The sequence below is a fragment of the Agelaius tricolor genome, unplaced genomic scaffold (assembly GCF_023055355.1).
Source record: "Agelaius tricolor isolate 1412-34295 unplaced genomic scaffold, bAgeTri1.0.p SCAF_1, whole genome shotgun sequence".
In the NCBI taxonomy this organism is placed as follows: domain Eukaryota; kingdom Metazoa; phylum Chordata; class Aves; order Passeriformes; family Icteridae; genus Agelaius; species Agelaius tricolor.
Genome location: NW_027269261.1, coordinates 26,629,381 through 26,651,492, shown reverse-complemented (window position 1 = coordinate 26,651,492; position 22,112 = coordinate 26,629,381). Strand labels below are relative to the sequence as shown.

Sequence of the window (22,112 nt, the reverse complement as noted above, 5' to 3'; positions counted from 1 at the left end):
AACAGGAAGTCAACATTTTCTGGAACTAGAAAACATGAACATTATAATTACATTAATAATTAAATCTTTATGACACAAAAGACATGTCACTTCCCAACCTCAAGGTCATACTATGGCATGTCACACTTGTATGTCCTTGCCCATACCCTGATTCTTCCAAGACCTATTTAAGTGTTCAATTTTACTAACATAAAGAATCTTCATGTGTCCACCACTGAAATACATCTCAAAGAAGCAGAGGCAAGTGTTTGTGCCAGGACTTAAAACTTTTATTTTTAGGTACACTCCACTGTTGCATGTGAATCACTGTGTTTGGTGCACAGCAAGCACATTGATGGCTGCAGGACAAAACTGGAAAGATGGGGGAAGTGAGGATTCATCAGGTTCTGTGAAAAGAAAACAGCAAAATTTAAAATGAGTTTGGTCACTGTCTGTAGGATGCTATTCCACCTGGAAATAATAGAAGAGAGCCAGAATTACAGCTCCAGCAAGAGCAGTGCCTAAATAATTCTGTGCTGTGCCCACAGATCTACCAAAGACATTTCTCTGCTCAAGAATATTTCAAGTAAACTCAAAGCAGTGGAACTGAAGACTGAAAGGGTTGTGTATTGCAGCAACAATATTGCGCGTCCTCAGGGCTGAAAGTTAGGAGACCTGAAGTTTTAGATTAAACTTGAATGCTACACTCGGATGTAAAATTAATGCAGAGGGTGTGGGGAAAAAAGCTGGTAGGAAGCTCTGGAACACAAAGAGATATGTTACCTTTAGCATTCAGTTTGCATTGGCCTTTTTCTGTTCAGCTGACCATGTACCTTGCTTAGAGTAACCTTTTTCACCCACCCTTTTTGCTCCACTCTCACTCGAATCTGTGCAAATGCTATCATCAAAAGCTCAAGTTCATCAGGGTACATGGGTGCATACATGGTCTTCATTATAACTCATCTGCTTGCTTTCTAGGTACTTGCTTTTTAAGTACTTAGACTCAATTGTATTCTTAAAAACACTCAGAGCCAACCCCTAAGACAATTTTCTTTTGTCTTATTCCAACCAACATCATGGATGTATTCTTTTCTTTGGCTCCTTGTCTGCCCTTTAAACTTGCTATCCCTGTCTGTAGTGCTCTAAAATGTCTGCATACTCACCAGCATTTCTCCATACATTTTCTTCCCCTTATTTTGTCTGAATTCACTCTCTCATCTAATGTCATACAGTTCTCTTGGCATTTTCCTCTGCTCTGGACCATAAGTAGCATCTGATGTTTTTTCTTCTACTTTTGAAACAGTGCCCCTGGCCTCTGTCGTCATTCAAGCAGCCGTTCAACCCCTTTTGACCATCATTATTTTCCTCATTTCAGTTCTTCATAAAAAGGCAAGAAAAAGGAGGAACAACACAATGCAAGAGTGTATCAGAAGTGCTGAGACTCTTCAGAAAATTCAATTATCATAATTTTATTCTTAGAAATAATCACTATACTAAAACCACCGATATTTTTCAGGGACTATTTAAAATTATAATTTGATAATACAGATTTTTGAGATAGCAGATCCCACTTGATGAATGACAGCATCTAAGTTCTGCATTGCCTTACTTAAAGAATTGGACCAGAAAACCACTGAAGATAAATGTAATGAAGTGTGGAAAAACAGGCAAAAGAATAGAGAACAGAGCTTCTCCAAGAGAGGACTCTCTAATTCCTGACTCTGTGATGGCTCTTTAGCTAAGGTTAACCCTGCACTGAAGCCTGCAGTGCTGTGGAGCAGCGTGCTGCCCTAGCTCCTGCAAGGAGGGCAAAGTTCCCCCCAGTGGGTAAGATCCCTGTGCTCCTCACCTCGATCGTGGGCTGTACCTGAGCTGTTTGAAGTTTGTAGCCCTGCAGAGTAGACACACACCATGGAGGCACAAATAGTTTTGATCCGATGTAGGGAATAGTTGTTGGGTGCAACGATAGGAAATGCGATCAGCAACTTCTCCCGTTTTTGACATTTTGTACATTGTGTAGAAGGAAACCATTACACTAATTTTGAACCCAAATAAGTAGGCCAGAAAGGGCTTCTCCACACTTTTGTGATCAAGTTGGCATGTAGCCTCCAAGTTCACTTAAATCTCTTTCATCTTTTGTAAAAGAATTGTCAGTAGCCCACTCAGATGCCTACCTGTGCTTTTCCTGGAATCCCTAGGGGATTTCACAAGAGGACTTTCCAGATGGCCAAAGTGTCCCTGTGCACAAGCTGATTGCATTTCTCAGTTGATGCTCACAAGTTTTATGCCCCAAGAATTTCTGCTAATTTACAAAGAAAGTTGTAGCATTAGTTTTGAAAGAAATAACTTGCACTGGAGTCTAACTATGTTTGCTGATTTTTCTACCAGCAGCCAGTATGGAGCATGAGGAAAGCTAATTTCCCTTGCAAAAAAGAGCATGGATGCTTTGTGACATCCTTTCTAGCCCATACAAGATTCTTTAGAAACGCTGGCCTAAACCTTTAAAAAAATATTTCATAACAATGAAAAATGCACTGATTATTTTACTTCCAGCAGGAAAGAATAACCTCTTATGTGAAAACCATGTACTGAATCTGTCCACCTATTCTCCCTGCAAAACATTTTCTAATCATGCTGTTAAAGGGGATGAACATATTTTAAAACATTAAAATTTGATTTTGCAAAGACAAATTTCAATATTAAAACACATATAATGACTCTTAGATTAAGCTTTTCTGATATACTTAATGCCCAAGCTAAATAACTAATCCACAGAGAACAGGAGGTGGACTCAGCAGCTGAGTAAGATTACAATTTCAGGACATAGTGTAGAGGACGCAGGGAAATGCAATCTCATCATTTTCCTAACAACGTTCACTATATATTGGTTAGTCAAAACCAGCTGGCATGTAAATCAGGAAAAAAACCCAACATCCTGCATTCAGATTGAAATTGTCTCATAGGCCTGAGACCTGCCCAGTACCCAACTGCAGCTGTGTAGTTTTGTCCTTCAGAGAAGAGGCAGAAACAACTCTGTGAGCTGTATTTCCCTCAATGGTCTGTTTAGCAAAGCACAGGTATGCTCAACTTGGATATATAGTTCAGAGGGAAAATACACTCTCCAAGAAAAGCTGATCAATCACAAAATGAGTGGAACACAGTAATTATTAATCATAGGTGAAAAATCAGTGCATTATTACTAAGACAAAAGATTTGCCAAGGGTACCTAAAAATTTCACTGTTTTTATAGCATCAAGGTGTCAAAGCAGAAGAAATAGAAACAACATTATAGAAAGTCCTTTCTCAAAGTAAAGTAATTTTTTACTTTTTACTGGATTTGTTCTACTTTTATGCGAACCAGGAAAGGTAGTAATGAATAATCCACCATATAATATATTTCAAGTAATAAGAATTTGCCAAAGTATTCAAATCAGTGTATATGCATGCATCTGCACAGACATTGCATTAATGTACACACACTCTGTTATCTTCACTGATGTCCACATTAATGTGTCATGGTTGGTCTTTAATGCCTATGACACCGTGTGCATATGCACATGGTAGGGAGTAGAACATTGCCACATGCAACATGTGAACTGTTGCAAAGTCCTCTTGAAAACAAGAAACAAAAAACTCTCTACCTGAGAGACACTATTTTTCACATATAGTATAGTACATGCAAACACAGATGGAAAAACATAGCTAAAATACCAATTTTCTCCACTTCCTTTACCTAACTCAACAAAACATAAATTTTTACTAGGCTGTTATTAAATAAATATTATAAGTTATATTTCCTCATGTATGTCTACATGCAAGGAAAATAAAGCTAATTTAATTTAATGATTCTTAGGCAGATTATCTCATGAACTGTTCAGTTATACTTTACATGTATTTTTCATCAGCCTGTAAAAAATTAAAATGAAAAAGGATGAAGGTTTATATTTTAAAGTGTTTTTTTAAAATGAATTTTTTCATAAATTACTTTTTTCCTAGCTGAAAATGGTTTATTTTAAGAGTAACCAGATCTTTACAGAAAAACATATAGAAATTAAAAAAAAAAAAAAAAGAAGAATCAAAATCATTTTACCTCAACAAAAAGAACCTTACAATGATTGCTCTCACTAGGACCAAAATATAAAGTGAGATTTAAGAACACTTCAGAAGTTGCCTGCAATTCTCTTTGTAATTATCAAGTGGTTCAAATGATGAAATGTTGTTAGCTGTAATAGGCTATATATTCCAGCTATGTGACAGGTTTTTCTTTCCATCCAGCAAAGAAAATTCATTATCTATGCCACAGGAGTAAAGCTAAAGCCTTCATTTTAAAGAAGGTGCATGAAGGTTACTTGAATGCCTTTGCTTTCTAAAAGCACCAATATGTCATTTATATTCTCTAGAAGGAGAGAATTTGTCAACAAGCAAATGTCTCTGTAAAACAGTAAGGTTGCTAATATTTAGCATATCTATATCTCAGCACATATTTAACCTGAACTACTATCTGCTTCCTTAGGCACCTATATTGGCAAAACAGATTAAAGCAGGCAGGAAATAATGGAACCGATTTTTTAATGTGAGCAGGATTGGGCCTAACGTGTTGTTAGCTTGAAGGAGAAGGAACGTGGTCTTTTTCATGTGCCTCTTAATACAGACATCTCTTCAGCTTTGCAGAAAAGACGATTTCTTTGAGGAATTTCTGTCATAAGTAATCTCCATATATTTTTCCCCAAATGGGATAGGAGCTCTTGCCTTGCTAAAGTAGAGTGGGGCAGAAAATTTAATTCCATGCACAGGCTCATCCTGGGAAGCACAGCAACCAGGCTGAGGTATTTTTTGATGTCTACTTGTTGACACTGACCTGCACAATATCTGGGGCAGAATATATATCAGAGAGATGATGTGTGCCCTAACCTCAGTATGCTATCACAAACCACTTGGCACCGTGCAACACACAGAGGGAGGATGGCAGCAGGGGAAACAGCAGTGAATTAAACTGCTCTGTCTCACAGAGGAGGCCCTGGAAGGCACAGGTTTTAAGCACCAGGTATGGAAATGAATCTTCTCCTCAGCTGGCTCTGGAGCACAGGCTTGGATGTGCTTGCAGCAGTCCAGGTGGGATGTTGGGCTGGGTGACTGCTGGGCGAGAGGAAGGAAACCAGTGAACTACCAGGCTCCTTCGTGCAAGTCCCTGCTTTACGCTTATTTGGATGAAATAACTGTACTGCAGGATTTTTAATAATTCAAAATTATCACCCTACTTTGTCACCAAAATAGCACAATAGATAATTGATCTGCTGATCCAAAACAGCACAACCCCAGTAGAATGTTTGTGTTAATTCACGAGGGCTTTTTTTAATGAATTTGGGAAGCTATCTATATACCTACACAAGGGTCTTATTTTATTATTAACTGCAGTAATTTCATACTGGAACCCTAATATTACAGTGCAATTTAGTTGAAACTGTTGAACTTGTGAACTGTTAACAATACAAATAACACAATAATAGCAAAGAATCCAAACACTTAGCAGCAGCAAACTAATAATCAGTAACACTTTCATGCCAAATAAGCTACCAGGGAATTAATAATTTTGCCTCCCTCACCGCAGCACCACTGGTGTTTCGAGACATTTCTCCTCTAAGGAAAGAAGCTGACATGTGCCCCAGCCCTAAACCAGGGTGGGTGTCTCCTCTGGGCAAAGGTTTGTCTGCTGGTGCCCCCAAATGTTTTCCACCCTCCTCCCCCTCTTGATGGGGCCCTGGTGAGCACAGGCTGTGCGTCACCAGCCCTGTCCCAAGCTATGCAAACAAGATACATTTCCAGCACCTCACCCTCGTGAGGTGATTTGCCTCATGAAGGTAAGGAGCTAGGAGGTAAATAAATAGGTCTGTTGAGCCAGGCCTTGTCTGTACACACCTGTATCAACAAGGATGCAAGCACAATTACCTTACCTTAACGAACTTAATCTTTAATTTCACAGCTTGGCCCTTGTGCTCAGCCTCTTAACAAAGGAGCTGAACTGTTTTAGTCCATATGACCACCCTTCCTCCAACAGCTGTGGAAACTTAAAGCCACGACAAGGATTTTTGCCCCTTGTGAAACTGTCAAAAGCAATAAATATTTTTCTTTTTTTCCATCATTAGACCCCGTTAAGAAAGCCTGGCCATTGTCCACTGTAATTCCCAGCGCTCACGGGGCAGGAGCTTTATTGTCCCAAATGAATCCTGAAGTGTGAACAATGCGGGGGAAAGCGGCCACCCTTTTCGGCAGGGTGTAGCCGCGAGGAATGCAGCGCTTCCCCACGGACGGCTCCACCAAAAGAGCACTTGTGTTTTTTAACACTGGCCTTTCAGGAGGATGCTCGAGTTAAGGCATTGTGGCCCACTGTAAATAGATGCACTCGCCAGAATGGGGCTTCGTCATCCCTAATTAGGGAAGTAACTCCAGAGAGACAGCATGTCACTTGCAAGACTGGGTTCATTGTTGGGTTTGTGCGCGTCCCCACAATGTGAGGTAATTGGAGTTGTACCTTTTAGAAAGCTGCTAATTTCACATAGGAAGTGCTAACAAGACCTTTGTGTGCCATGTTTTCCTTCGTCCTTTCTAAGGAAGTTACAGAGCTCGAGTACTGGGAATGGCTGGGCCAAGGCCTGCCGGAGGAGGCTGCGGTAATGAACCACTTCAGCCCCCCGCCAGAAAAAGGAGGCCTAATTTTCGGGCCTGAGAAGACGAGGACGGACAAAAGGTTCTGTTTAAGCTTATTATACAAGACATTCTCAGTGCCTACACAGCTTTCCTCGAAATGACCCTCTCAAAATAAGTGCATCAAGTTTGAGCAAATAGAAACATGCAACTTTCGAGGCTGGGGGTTATAGTTTTCTTTACAAAGCCATTTATATAATGTAAGCCGCAATTAGCGCGGAACGGAGCAACAAGATCTAGCGAGGAAAGTTCCCCTGACAAAGGACAGAAATTAGGGGAATAAGTAACAGTTAAATATTGGCTTTGTATAACTGGCTGAAAAGGCCTTTCAAATCAGATGTGGATGTAGAAAAATAAAATAATTTTACTCCAAATATCTTCTGCCGCAAAGTTTGGCTTTTAAATCGCCGACTGATTGATTCCACTAATTTCAAATTATCTAGATAGAATGAATCTGGCCTTAAAAAAAAAAAAGAAAAAAACCAAAAAAGCCTCTCAGCTTTTAAGCCTGACAATATCAGCAAAATGTCCATAGGAATTACATATAAAAATTCAAACAGTAATGAAACAAATTACTACTTACAGTATGAAAAGTCTGCAAAAGCTTTTTATAGACTTGAAATGCAGAAGTTATATAAACTACTCAGTGAAAAGAATTAGCAAATGACCTTTGCAGATCAGGGGCAAAAATGAACAGTCTTCAGGGGGAAAAAAAAATCACTGTTAACAATGGCTTTTAATGCCATTTTGCTTCCCTCATTTATCTAATAATCATGGCAAGGTTAGGGTAAACAATGAACAGTATGTTTTCACATATTCCACCTTTAGTGTCCTCCATATGAATTTCTAAAACACTTAAGAGAATAGATACATAAACCTGTGACCTTCAAATGAGCTTTTTGCTACTTCCAACATTTTGAATAAAAAAGGTCAGAAAATTGAACCGCTTTTGCGCAGTAATGAATTCCATTCTGTTGGGTAAACAAAGCTAAATTTTAAAACATGGACCTGACATCTCTATAGCTCAAGAAGCTATTCTCTTCTTTGGGCGCGGGGGGGAAGGGTGAGGAATGCAAGCACTCCACCAGCCACCCCCTAAATCACTGCAGCACCCGCCAAGGAAAGAAGGAGGAGGAGACAAAAATATTTGGTTTTATTCAGCGAACAGCCATGATTTCCAAGGCCAGTGCAACACAAATGTTGGATTTTTGAGACTTTTTTTCCCTCCACCTCTCCCCCCTCAGTGAATAATTGATCCAGTCCACACAAAAAAGAAGCCAGTGCTACCCTCATCAAGCCAGCTCTTACTGATGAGGGCCTCCAAAAGTTACTTCAATTTCCGCCGTGCTTTTGTCCGTGAGTTGTCCTGGCTGAAAGGCCCAGTTAGGTATTGTTGCAAAAAAAGTCTGCGCCCACGTTTATTCCCCCCTCTAATTCATACTCCGCATTGTGGGGTTTTGCTATTCAGGGACTGATTGGACAACAGCCCAAAGAATGGCCCCAGTGATTAGGCTCTCAGCATGGGTCTGGATTGTGGGTATAAACCCAGGGCTGGGGCTTGAATTCATGGCCGCATTCTGCTTCCTCCTAGCGCCTCCCACACCCAATATTTTCTGCATCCTTTGCTGCAGGTAATGCATTCCTTCATAACAGGAAATGGAATCTGTATAATTAGCCAGCACAGTAGTGTGTGAGCCCTTGAAAGTCCCGGGGTTGTGCCCCAGGAAGCAATTGCGCTTCGGTATTGATAGGAACTCGCGGGATTTTGGTCAGGGTAGGATAATACCCAACCCCGAGTATTGTCATGACAAGCTATTCATCCTGCTCGACAAAGGAAACTTTGCTGCCATCCCCCCAGGGGCACGCAGGGGCGATGCTGGACACAAATTTGTTTGTTTAGAAGTGGAGGTAGGGTTTGCCCAGCCCAAAGGCCGGGCCTGAGCCCGTCCCTGCCTGCTGCTGCAGCGCGCCATCCCGCTTCCCACTTTGCTTTACGTCTGGAAGTATGGCAGCTGCGCGAGGCAAGGCAAGAAGTGTACAGATGTCAGTCTGCCTCTTACATGTCAGTAACTGGAATTAATTTACATTTATTTGCCAATTGTTTTATATCATTTTATGACAATGTGCTGCATAATATAATTTAAATCTTTAATGTACAACTAATTCTCTACCATTAATTTGTCAACATGATTACTGGATATGCCACCAGTAAATGCTGGATGACTTGAAATATGTAGAAGGCATTCCTGTAGCTTTAAAAGAGGTTTGTATCTGAAATGACAAAGGTTTACAGAACTTTTTTTGGTCTGTCTGTAATTTTATGAAAACTACAATTTCAATGTGATTTCACAAACTGAATTATTCCAAATCTCAGTCTAAAATAAAATCAAATGTCTAATATATTAATTAGCCCAGGGAGAGAGTCCCAACAGTATTGTAAGAAGCAAAATGATAGTTTGCTTCCTGAGAAACGCAGCCTTCATCGTGACAAATCCTGGCTGATAGGAGTTTAAACTGTCTCCCTGCCAATAGTATTTTATTTGGGCAGAACAGGAATCTTTTTAGCTATGTTCTGGAATTGAAAAGCAGCTCATAACAAGAGCAGGTTGCAAATTTTTTGACAGAAAATGGTGATTTGTTGAAAGTTGTCCCGGGCGTGTAGAGCAGGAGCTACAGCCGGGAAGGTTTCTCCGGGTAGAACTGCTGATTAAAAAATGGAAAGGTAGAGGGAGAGAAGGAGAGAAGGAAAGAGGGAGAGAGGAAAAGTGGGAGAGGGTTTTCTCTGCCTCTCAGCCCTCCCCCCAGCTGCCGGGAGGTAGGAGGTCAGGGCACTCTCCGGGGATGTGGGAGAGCCAGTTTCAATTAGTTCAGCAATGTGCTTGTGAGGGGCAATTCAGAGCACATCACCTCTCTGCTTTCAGGGGGGTCTGGCCCCCATTTCTCCTGCAGCTCCCCTGCTGCTTCTCCCCCTCTCCCAAAAACCGAACGTGTACGTGCTTCCCTCGAAAAACCAAAGCGGACCAGAACCCAGACTGAAGCGGAGGCCCCGACCTTGCAGCACCGCACCGGGCAGTTCCCTGCGGGGCTCCTCCCGCGGCCCCGGGTCCGGGAGATGGGTGCGAGCAGCACCTGCAGAGCACAAGGATGGTTTGAATCCCGGGCTCTGCCTCGCTGATGCCCTCGGTGCTCTGCTGGCAGCCCGTGGCAGGCAGGAGCAGCCCCTTTGTCACGGTATGCTCACTTGGTGCCGCACAGAGCAGCCAGCCCTCGCCAAGGGACCCGGCAGCTCCGCGGACACCATCCCCTCACTATTTATTTAATTCAGGTGGGCTCCCTGCAGCTCATCCTGGGCAGACAGAAACCTACACTCACACTAACATTGCTCCAGGACCAGGGTACATGTACAATGAGTACAGATGAATATGCTGGGGAAACGATGAATAAAACGGATTGAAACACAGCAATTAATTTCCGGGGAATAATTTGCTAAAGGAACATTTCATATTCTTACACTGCTCTTTTTAAAGCTCAGCTTTCTGCCTCTCATCTTCACTCTTCTCTACCTTTTGGGTATCTCACAGGAGCTGTATGAGTCATCAGAATACTGGAAAAATCTAGCAATTTCTTTCCTTAAAAAAAAAAAGAAGAAAAAAAAGAGGGCTTGATTAAAAATTAAAATAGGAAAAAAAGAGAAGATGTTCACTGAAAAAGAAGTGTTTAGACAAAGCCTGTCTGCTTCAATTTCCCAGCTACGTAAGCTCCCTTGCCCTGAGAGTGACAGTAGATTCCATAAATTAACTGAAAATCCCTCTTCTCAAGAGCCTAAGTTATCTCTTCTTTGCCTGCAGCTCTGATTTAGAATAGGCGCTCGTTTGTTTACTGTTTTAATTAATGCTCCTTTTCAGTGTGGAATAGGGGAAGGGAAATGAACTGACTTGATAAACAGGTGTAGCTGTTATGGGTTATATTTGGGATCATTCAGGACTTGCAACAGATTAATCAGGCTTGACTGGACGTGAACCTCCTAGCAGAAAAGGTAGATCAACTCTGCTGGATGCCCAGTAGGTGAGTATTATTTTAACTGCTAGCCTGTGATAGGGAAGGCTTAGAAGGACAGTCATCAGTGGAGAATATCTCTGGTTTTGCCCAGGAAAGGAGTCTGATTCTTTCCCCCACTGCTTAACAGTTAAGGAGACCTTGACAATATAAGCCACTTTTCATCCCCCCTCTGCTTCCCCTTCTAACCTCGCTGCCTCATATTCAAGGGGAAAGAAACAAATCATCCCATTATTTTAAAAACATTTAAGTGTCACATTGGGGAAAATGCTCTCCTGGGTTAACTATGAATGATTGAAGATTTTTTTTTCTAAATGCAATATAAGTGTAATAACAGTTTAAGTGTCATGCTACACTGTGTATTGCCTTTGCACCCTGTGTAATGCCTAGCACACTCAGAGCAGAAAATGATCTTAAATCAGTCTTTTCTCAAAGAGAGTTTGAATTCTTAGCCTCAAAGGAGAATAATAGTTGAGCTTAGGTTTCTTCATTATGAGGCAGCAAAGAAATTGTGGGATTTAACTGCATCACAGCAGTAAAGCACTGTTCAGCTTAGGAATATCAAATTCCAGAAGAGACTGCATCTCTTGCTTTCCAAATAAAGTAACATCTAAAAATACATCCATTTACTCCGCAATTTTTCTTGGCTTATACAATTAATACGTGTACAGAAAGCAGCATCACATTAAAAATAAGTGAAAAGGAAGCAGGGAGTATCCATTTATAATATTATCCGGCTGACCTTGGCAGACTGAGGCAATGTGGGGATGTTGCACAACAAACCAGGCAAGTGCTTTAATTTTAACTGCATTACATTAAACTACCCAGAGCTTATGGCTGTCAAATGGGACCGTGCTCACTCGTGTCTCTTGTCAGCAGACTGGCTGAAAACCAGCTTTGGTATCAGCTGTGAAGACAGATGCTCACCCACCTTCTTGGGAAAAGAGACTTTGGACACAAATGTCCTATGTCCTCACTGCAGAGCACAAATATAGGGCTAGGTCTGGCCTTCCTTACACTGTCTCCATCAGGAGTATAAGTCCTGGAGTCAAAGACATTCAGAATATGACACAGGCAATCTTGTGTCATATCTGGACCTCTGATTTTACCCTACCATCACAATTTTAGTAGACTGCCCGAAGGGAAAGTTATTAGATATGGGATGGAAAGAAAGGATAGAAGTCCTGCTGGAATGTTCTTAGCATTTTACTGACCCCCAAATACTCCCAGACATGCAAGGAGCTTTGATATGTTATAAAAATCTCAGATAAATGTCCTGTTCAAAGATAGCCTCTAATATCTTGCTACAACCATCAGCTTGGGCTACATGATGGCAGCTGATAGCCTAGCAATACCTACCATGCCATAATAAAAAATTTAATTAAATTTAAATTTATCTTATCTTGTTCATAAATGTCTAAATGCTTTCCTACCAAGATAAAAAACAGCTCAACAAGGTCTGCAAGGAAAACATTTTGGAGTTACTGCTGCGTTCTCCTCTCAGGAAATTTACAGCCTCACAAAGGGGGAATTTTCAGCCGTCCAAACAGCATGGATGGAGGCCTGCGGTAGCATTTATTCACATGCCAAGTTAAGGAAGGCTCTGCCAAAGCCAGACCAAGGAAATCACAACCCAGCCTATGGATCCTGAGAAATCCCCCCTGAAAATTTGGTTGGAAGATGCCTTGTTTTCCTTGCAAGGTACTGTACCTGATCATCAACACGTATGTTTGGAACCAGACAAATGCACTTGGCAAAAACAGCATTAGACTTGTGGGAAATCTACAAAAACCCAGATCCCAAACCCAATAGCAACAAATGGTCAAATTTCTGGGGAGAAGGCCAGTGCCAGCTGCCACAACTCTCCCTGGACAGAAGTGTGTATGTGCTGGAGCAGGAACACGCTTCAGTGCATTTCTCTTGCTTCTGCCTCCCTCAAACACTGAGTGGGAAAACATCAGTGGGCAACTTATGTGTGATCGGAATGGCCACTGCTCTGGACTTCTCTCTTCTCCTGAGTATCCATTGACAAAACACAGACTCATCCCATACAGGAGCATCCATCCCATGATTTTAAGCCAAGTAAGGGCAACCATAATCCTGATCTTCAGTTTTAGATCACAGCTAACTCATATAGGGAACAAATGACTTATTAACAAAACATAGGGACCTGAAAGTTAAGAATTAGGAAAAGACACCACAAAAATGGAAATTTATTCCAAGAATTTTTGTGGATCTTTCTAAAACAGTAAGAACTGTATTTTACCAGTCACCTAAATTTGCAGTATGAGAAACAGCAAAGCATGTGACAGAAAATCAGGAACTCCTAAGCCAACATTCACCAACAACTGGTATTGTCCTATCCCCTTTTTTGCATGCAAAAGCAGAATTTTTCTCCCAAGTCTTTCTTTTATCTCATGAATAGCATAGATCTGTAGGCAAATGAGATTTAAATTATTTATTTTAAGAAGAATTGGTAGCACCTGTCTGACTTTTGCCCAGGACAGATCCATGAGGCATTGGCCTCATGAAAAACTCTTTGGTTACCCTGCCAAAATCCTTCTGGACCTCCAGGGCCAGGCAAAGTCCCCAATGGCATGTGAGGGCAGGCAGAAGGTTTTCTCTTCCTGGGGAGATGTGCTCTGTTAAAACCTGTGTTTCATTACAGAATATGAATGACATGTGAGGCTGTGGAGTGTCACAGCTTTTGCCAGTATTTGAATCCTTCCCACCTTTTCACCAGGAATTAACTCCACTATTACTGTTTATTGTGAACTTCAGTGACTGAGCTTTGGAAACTGCCCAAAATCTGCAGCGCAAAGCAGCATCCAAAAGCCAGAAGAAAAGGAGGAAAGCAGAGGCGTGGAGGCAAGTGTCAAGCTAGTTTTGCAGAGCAAATAGAGTATTATCCTTTTGTTTAAGACTTTTTATCTGCTATGTGATACTTTGCTTGGAGGAGCAGCGCATACTAAGAGCTTTCCTGCGCACCCCACCGTTCTTGATTGCTTTACTGTTCTCAGTGCAGATTTATTAAATTTTGAATTAACATGTGTTAAGGAGGTTGATTTTGTTTGCTCTGCCACATAACTTACTTTCCTAAACACTTAGTAATAGCAGCAGTTAATCTATTGACCAATGGCTTAAGCAGCAGGTGGCTTTAAGACCAATGGGCCAGTCCTGACAAGGCCCACAGAAATTCCTAAGGCCTCTTTGTTACCTGGGCTGGAATAGAGAAACTACTTGTTTGGAAAATGTTTCTCCTCCCACAAAACATCTTCAGTATTAAGGGTCTTTTGTTAGCAGAAGGCTGAAGAGGGGGATTATGAAGGATAGTCTGTCACACAAATTGTTTCTTCTTAGACATATAATGCAACCTGCATTAAAAGTTTACAAACTAATCTAATGAAATTATCATTCAAACAAAGCATGTCTCCGAACATTAAATTGACGCCCCTGACCTGCCGTGCAATTTCCTCACTGGAAATCTCAAGATTCCTGCTGCTATTTTTTCTAAAAAGATTTTTTTCTAAAAAGCCCTCAGCACTGCTCTGTTTGAAACAGGAACCCAGATAATCTGCGAGGGCTCATTTTCTTAGGAAACCCAGGCAGTAAAACATTAACAATTAAATTAGTTCCCATGTCTTAAGGAATCCGGAGTTCACTGTGTGTCATCTGGGTCATTATAGCCTCTCCCTGCTGTGGCATGCAAATCCACATCAGGAAAGGTGTTAGTTTTTTTCAAATTTATTACTAGATTATTTAGTCAAATTCAGCAGCAGCTGCAGCAACTGCAACTTGCAGTCCTGTACCCTTTCAGACTATGTTGACTTAGCTGAAGGCAATATTCAGCTGTGACTTTCTTTAAGGAGAATTTTACAGTGTGTGGTAGGGAGTCACCTCTCTCCAAAAAGTGCCCATGCATGCACAGAAAAGACAGTGGCAGTTCCACTATAGTAAAGAAATGGTGCTTGGGGGAATAAATGGAGCCTTTGGGGTAGCTTTCATTTTGTTTGCCAAGCTTTCTGTGTTGTCCTGATCCAAGTTAGGAAAAATATAATTCCATGTGGTCTGTATGTGCACATATGTGTATGTGTACATGCACAGATGTATAGACATACCTATATTTGAATACACACACAGACACACACATACACATATATACTCTGACTCCTGAAATACAAATCCAATCCTCTATTCTCTGTATCAGAAATACAGTTGCAAACAGCTGCCCTGCAGCACATAAAAAGATATGAATAAGAGAAGCCAAGTCACAAAACATTCTGTAGCCTGTTTTCACTTTGCTGAGGTTTCTTCATCCCTTGAATTGTGTGTCTATCTATATGTTATGTACACATATGTTATAGAATATGCATTAATATGAAACTTCTATTTAAGACCTTTATATTTTGGGGATCTTGATCTCATCTAGCAATGAGATCCAGTAGCACCACTAGGTGCTACTGTAATACAACTAATTAATATTATTTTTACTGCTAATAACATCAGCTGTGTTTACTTTTAGCATGTTCTCACTCTTGCCAACATATGTTTCTATATTCTCTAATTTTCTCATTCTTTGCAGCACAAATGCTAAGAGGTATCCTAATTAACTGCTCAACATTTGACTTTCATTTAGTTTTTCTCTCAAACTTATTTATTAGGCTTTGGTTATCAGTGGGAGAGTTTCTAGCACTGAGACTGCCAGGATTTACTCTAAGCCTCTTAGTCTGATGTTTCCATGGCCCTGGCTCTCTCTGTAGAGAAGCTAAGAAAACCATACATACAGATTTGGCCCCCTTTATTTCAAGTCATCTAGAGCAGATGTGAGTTTCTTTTTCTTTGGTGTGGGGGGGGAGGTGGGGGGTGGGGGATGGAAAGAAAGGCACCTGATTATTACATAAGCTCGGGAAAATGCTGATTTTCGGCCAGACCTTGTGGAGCACTACTGAAGAAATTTTTTTTTTTTTGCTTGTCTGAGACTACATAACTGGATTCCAACATATTTTCAGGGCATTTCTCTGAAGCACTGAATTCCCATGAGTAACAACAGGAACACCTTTGTCTGATTTCCACACCAAAGGTTTCCCCAGAGACCTACAGCCAAAGCAAGCCAGAAAATGTAGGAAGGCATTCCCTCTGTAGCTGTCCCCCAGGTCCCCAGTGCTCTTCCAACCTGTGATCTGTGTAGGACACCCTCTTCAGTCCTGCACCTGCAAGAAAGGGGCTGTTCCCCGTCTCCCTCCCTGTTACCCCATCAAATACTCAGTGCTCTTTTTTCTCTTTATTGGTTTGTTTCTTCCTCTTTTTCTCCCTTTCCTTCTCTCTTGCTGCCTGTCTTCTTTCTTCCTGTCTTTCCTTTTCTCTCTCTGTTTTTAAAATAATTCTCCAAGAGGCGAGGTCTCCTCTCTCGCTGACTCAACACCTAATTAGAGCAGTGAAAATTAGCTGCATTCACTCTGGCTTTAGTCCTGGCAAGAGTGTTAGAGAATTGGCCCACTTTTCAAGGTGCCAAATTGAAGGCTGAATCCAGGTGTGGTCAGAGGCGAGGGGATTATTTTCCTCCCATGGGGTGCAAACAAAGGCCTCTGCTAGGGATAGATGGGGTGGGGACAGTGTTGCCCACAGGAGGGCTAAACGCTGCTGACATTTGAGCCCTCAGCACACTCAGCACCAGGCTGGGTCACAGTCTGAGGAGCTGTGTCACAGGAATGGCAGCAAGGGAGGACACTGTGTTCCATGGCAAGGACAGAAGGAAGGGTGGAGAATCCTAAAGGTATGGCAAATCCCAAGGAGAAGTGGGTACTGATGAGTTTGGGAGACAAAACCACAGCATTTGTTGCAGGTTTTCCATACTCTCCAGCAGCATCCTAAGTCCTGTTGTGTTCCAAACTCTTTATGTTATCCAGCTATCTAAGTACCAGTGAACAGCAGGGGAGTAAAACAGGTCATGCTTCATCTGATGGAATAAAGCTTGCTGGTTGACTGAAAAGTCAGAAGGTGCAGGTCAGTGTGGATAACCTCACTTCTATTATCCTATCAAAAGGAGAAGATGTAGCTTTCCTCACTACCCTTGAAGAGTACAAGCATTGACTGAGGAAGCAGCAAAGTTAGAATCTCAGAGGATGTCTGCATGTTGCCAGTTTTACTTCAGAAAAAAGAATCTCTTATTTGAGTAGAGCTCTACCACATCCTGTAAATTGTTGCTGCCTGTGCACCACCATCCTGCATCCCCAGAAACGGCCCTTTTATCTCCTCCTGTGGATGCAGAGCATAGAGCACAGAGTCCTTGAGGAATGCAAGGAGCTGGGAAACATAGTTGTGATCAAATATCACAACTATAACCAGGAAGAAACATGAGGAATATTATCAGGAACACCTGATAATATTCTGCTCTGATTTTTCATGAGCCCTGACAAGTGATATAATGTTTGACACCACGGCCTGGACTGGGGAGCTTCAGACCTTCCTAGATCCTTCAGGAAAGAAAAGCAAACCATCTGTTTTTAATGTTTAAAGTGTGGAAACTTCAAACACAATTTGTATTTTTCCTGTTTTGCTTTCCCCGATGCAATAAAACCAATTGATGAAGCTTCAGAAGGGACAGGCCTGTATGGAATGCCCTATTGCAATTATTCTGTGGAGAGCAGGGGGCAAACATTATCTCCACTACCATGTGTCTGTGTCTTTTACTGTTATTTCTTTAGGGTGGGCTATATATGAAATAGTAATGAACAACCCTTTATTCTTCCCTCCAGACCCCTCAAATTTGGCTATGCTTTGCAGTTCATCCTTGTAATGAAGCCCTACCACCACTATAGTTCTTTGAAAGGGTCATAGGGAATTACAGCAAAGTGGTACAGAAAGGTAAAGATGTCAAGTGAGTTATATGAGCAGAAAAAGAACTGCACAGTAGGTCAAGGTTTGGGCAACAGCAAGGAGATTTTTAAGATAAGGTTACTCCCAGTGGTAGTGACTTCCTTTGTAATCCATAGCTGCCCAGAGAGAATTGCCTCTATTCTCATGGAGTCACAGGGCCCTGCAACAAGGTCCTACTGGCCCTCAGTGCAAGAGACACATCACTTGCTTGTAGAAATAAACTTTTATTATATCAGCACCATGAATGGGCTCTGCTGTAATGTTTTGTAATGCTCCACATTTTCTGGTTGGTTTTAAGACAATTATCAGAGTCCCTTTTCAAAGCTAAATGGAGGTTTGTGCAGTTGTGTTTTCCTTTAGGAAGGGTAAAGGGGCAGAAGTTTCTGAATTATAGCCCAACTAAACCAGCAGAGAAAAAGGGCAGGTCCAGCACAGGAGAATCTACAGTCACTGGTTTTGTCTCTGAGGCACACAAGAGCACTTTGGGAGGATGTAAGTTCAAACACAGGCCAGAAGCAACCTTCAGGGAAGGCCAAGAGAGAAGGTTCAGGCTGGTGGTCCTGCTTAGCACAGGTCTATGGCACAAAGAACAGGGTCACAGCCTTCCACACATCCCATCTAAGAATGTAGCAAAAAAAAACCCCTGGTCATCAGTCCCAAAGCTACCCACTGGATGATTTGGATTTACAACCAGCCTACCCCTAGGCTACTCCTCCCTGAGAGAGAAAGCTCATACAGGCCGAGACTGGACCTTTGCACACAAACCATGGGACCTTCACTGGCCAGAGTGTAGAGGGCCAGAGCCAGGACAGGAAGCACAAATACCTTGAGTGTATCCTTTGGCTTAGCACACTGAGGTCAACATAGATGAAGCCATATTGTGCCTGAGCTTGCAGTCAGCTTGCAGTTTAAAGTAGCTTAGACATCCCTCATAGAAGCACAAGGGTTTTGAACTATCACTGCAGGACTGTTTGCCTTTGGAAATCAGATTTTAAAAGAAATCTGGGAATATTGCTGCACTTTAAGCATAGAAGACGCATTGCAGAGCACCACATTGCTACATCAATATTTTTTAAATGAATGTTTAAAGTGACATTTCTTTCCTCATTTGAAAGAGCTTTTTCAACTCTTCATGAAAAGCTCAGATTTCTGAATATTCTGATATATCTCCATGTTCCCTCCACTGAAAATACGCCCAGATCCAGCACTACATATTAAATTTATTCTTATTTCCATGTATGAAAAGATAAGAAATCAGCAAAGAGGAATACTAACAACAATATATATCCTATGAGATTTTTTAAATATCCTTTTTTTCCCCCACAGTTCTGATGTATATGGACTCACTCTAAGCCATAATAACTGTCCTATAGCTCATAAAATGTGCACTACATCGCATTTTAGATAGAAGCCAGCAGGAACAAAGCTACTGAAACGGATGAATAAACAAATTGTTGTTAAGGCTACACACATCAGCCTCTAAATAGCAGTAGAAAAATGTGCTGTGCTTCTGCAACTCAAATATCTGATTGTACAATGATCAGAACTGTTCATGCAAGTGTTCATTTCAGCTTGACCCTGTTTGGTGCAGGTGGGAAGCACTGAGTGTCGGAGTAGCAGGTAGAATGGCTGGTGGCTCTGGGACAGGGCAATCCCGTCCAGCAGCAGGAACAGCATGGCTGTGTGGTGATAAAATGCCCCCTGCTTACTGGCAAGAGTGGTTACCTAGGGAAAACATTCCTAGTCACCTCATCAGCATGGGGATGGTCACTCTAAAGGCAGAACCAAAGGTCAAGTACAATCATATGATGCGTTTACACCATTTTCTTGAGTCCAGGCAAGCCAATACACCACAAGATGAGCCCTCCCAGCACTCAGCATTCCCCGCTGCTCCTTCACCTTCTGTCTTTCCTGGTGAGCACACACAGCGCATGCCATAGATGCACTGCAACACAAATGGGAGCCCACGCTTGGGCTCCTCAACATACATGGGTCTGTGGTCTGCAGGTTCCTGTGCCTGTGGTTAGTGGGGACTGGAAAGTTTGGGAATGGAACCGATTCTGTTCCTCTGGAGAAGTTTTGAAGGTGTTCAGTCTTACCTGCATCCCCGCTGTGGCCGTGCTGCTCTGTGTGCTGCTGCCCCACCGAGCTCCGTGCCTGGTAGGATTATCCATTGTCCTGTGACGAACCCACCTGGAACTGCTTTACTCTCATTCCTAGTTTTTGGGCACAAGTAGGGCCTTCTTAATGCCATGACCTGACAGGATTCATCCTCCCCATGCTCCCTCCCTAGCAGCCCATACTCAGCCCTTCAGGCCCTGGACACAAGCCTCCAACCCTTGCCACCTACGCATGGAGGGCCAGGATGGGATACTGCCCATGCTTTGCAGTCCTTATTTCTGTAAAGCGGTCTTAGAACAAAGAAAAGAGCCGGCCAAAAGCAACCTGAAAAGGGCTGAGGTTCAGCAATAGGCATCCTTTCCACCCATCATTGTTTGGCAGCAATTTCTACCCAGTGGCAATATTCCTCTGCTTTGCTCACAGCTGAAAATAACTCTGAAAGTGCTTTGAAAGGGCTGCCTTTTAACTGAGCTTAACACCTTTCTAAATGATTTTTGTCATGGTGACCACCTCCCTCTCAGATGAGAATTTCATCTTTTCCCTCCCATTTCTTTCCTGAGCAGCCTATAAGCCACTGTACAATATGGCTCACTGTTTCTGGGCTCTCCCATGCCCTTTATTCCCATAATAGACTCTTTCCCCACGTGTTTGCTAGTATTTCCACCTCACTACATAAGCTGGCAGATTCCCAGAGTGTTGGTGCCTGTAACATGATCCCTTTTTGTTCCCCATGCAGTTATCTGGCAGCACCTTGTCTGCAGGGTGGGCACAGAAAAGCACAGATGCATCTCACCTGGCACAAGCTGTTGTAGAGCCACGACAAAACCACCTGCCCTTTCTGTAGTAATCTGCCAAGCTGCTGCTGCTCCCTGCACCAGGAATGCAAGGTTAAATCACCACTTTGCTTCCTGTTTGGTCACTGCTTTAACTGTTCGCATCACTTATATTGAACACATTCACACAGTACTAATGCCTTTGCTGTGGTTCATGCTACACAAAGCTTTATGAGTGGTCTTCATCCCTAAATCTTCTAGTAGCCTTGTGGAAGTACTTGTCTCAAAAAGTGGCCCAAACAATTTCTGCAGATTTCTGGTAAGATCACAAAGAGTTAACCTAGAGCTACCTCTGCTAAGTATCTTCCCCAGCTCCTGGAATGCAGCACAGCAGCAGGAACACTAAAACAGTAAGATGTAGGAATGTCCATCAGAGCTCCCTTCAAACAAATAAACAGCTTTTTCTCCTGTAGAAATTTGACAAAGAAATTTGACATGTTTTCTTCAGTGCTCTTACCCGATCCCTTGAAAATGAGCAGCTTGCTGCTGAAATACATTAGAAGAAGGGAAATGCCAAATTAAAATACTTCTTGTACATACTACATCCCTGTCTGTATTTCAGTACATCTGCTGAAAAACCAATACTGGCACCATTCATCAGAAAGAACAATAATCTCTTCAGGGAATTTCAAATGATGCCTGATGATGAAAAATATGCAGTTCCCAGGGTATGCCAGCATCTAGCACAAAAATTAACTGTGATGGATAGTTAAAGGTCTGCTGTTTAAGAACTGTCTTTGAGTGAAACTTGCATTATAAATACATTTCTGCCTGTCATGGAGCCTTTCTATGTGTGTTACTTCACACATTTGCCTCAGTTTCCCAACATGGGAAAACGTCAACTATTGTATCAGCTGATGATGTTATGTAAGCAATGACTCTAAAAACCATATTGAATGTACAGAGCTCAGATTAGCCTTGGTTAAGAGCTAACTATCATCATTATTAGTTAAACCATGAGTTTTTACCCTGGAAATACTGTTTTAATGGACTTTTTATTTGTTGTTTGCTTTTAAAACTTCCTTAGAAATGAAAAGTATCAGAAAATGAAACCTCTTTTTGCAGTGAAGAGCTTATTTTGCTAATTTGCTTCCCAGAGGAAACAACTCCAGAGCTAAGACTAATAATTGTGGCTACTGTCTTCTCATTCCAAGTAACTTGGAGGCTGATGTGGTTTGTGATAGCAACTTATACATTAAGAACTCTGATCCACACCCAAGAACCTCAAGGAGCTCCTGTCTGGATTCAAATGCTAATCTCTCAAAGGTTTCACAATTTATTTTTTAATGGTCCACTTCTGAGACATTCATCTGACACTTTGACTATTATGTTACCTGGATTAAAAAAGATGCTAATAAGAGTATTAGCCAGGTTCTTACACATAGAAAGCTTTTGCAATTACAATACCTCCTGAGTGACTCATTCAGGATCCTGGGAAAAATAGAGCATTTTTTGTTTTCCAGATCTGTTGTGTTTTTTGGTTTTCTCTCCTTTTTTTAAAACCTCAAGAAGTGCTTAAAGTTCCTTGTTAAGAGAGTTGAAAAA

General features: G+C 41.8%; 1 long non-coding RNA gene across 1 annotated transcript; it reads right to left on the bottom strand.

Annotated features, from left to right (window-relative positions):
- Positions 1–265: 265 nt before the first annotated feature.
- On the bottom strand, positions 266–20,910 carry LOC139589075 (uncharacterized). Its single transcript, XR_011678934.1, has 3 exons — positions 20,528–20,910; positions 19,713–19,829; positions 266–386 (listed from the first exon to the last, which is right to left on the bottom strand). It is a non-coding gene; the product is annotated as an uncharacterized lncRNA (long non-coding RNA).
- Between the last annotated feature and the right edge of the window lie 1,202 nt (positions 20,911–22,112).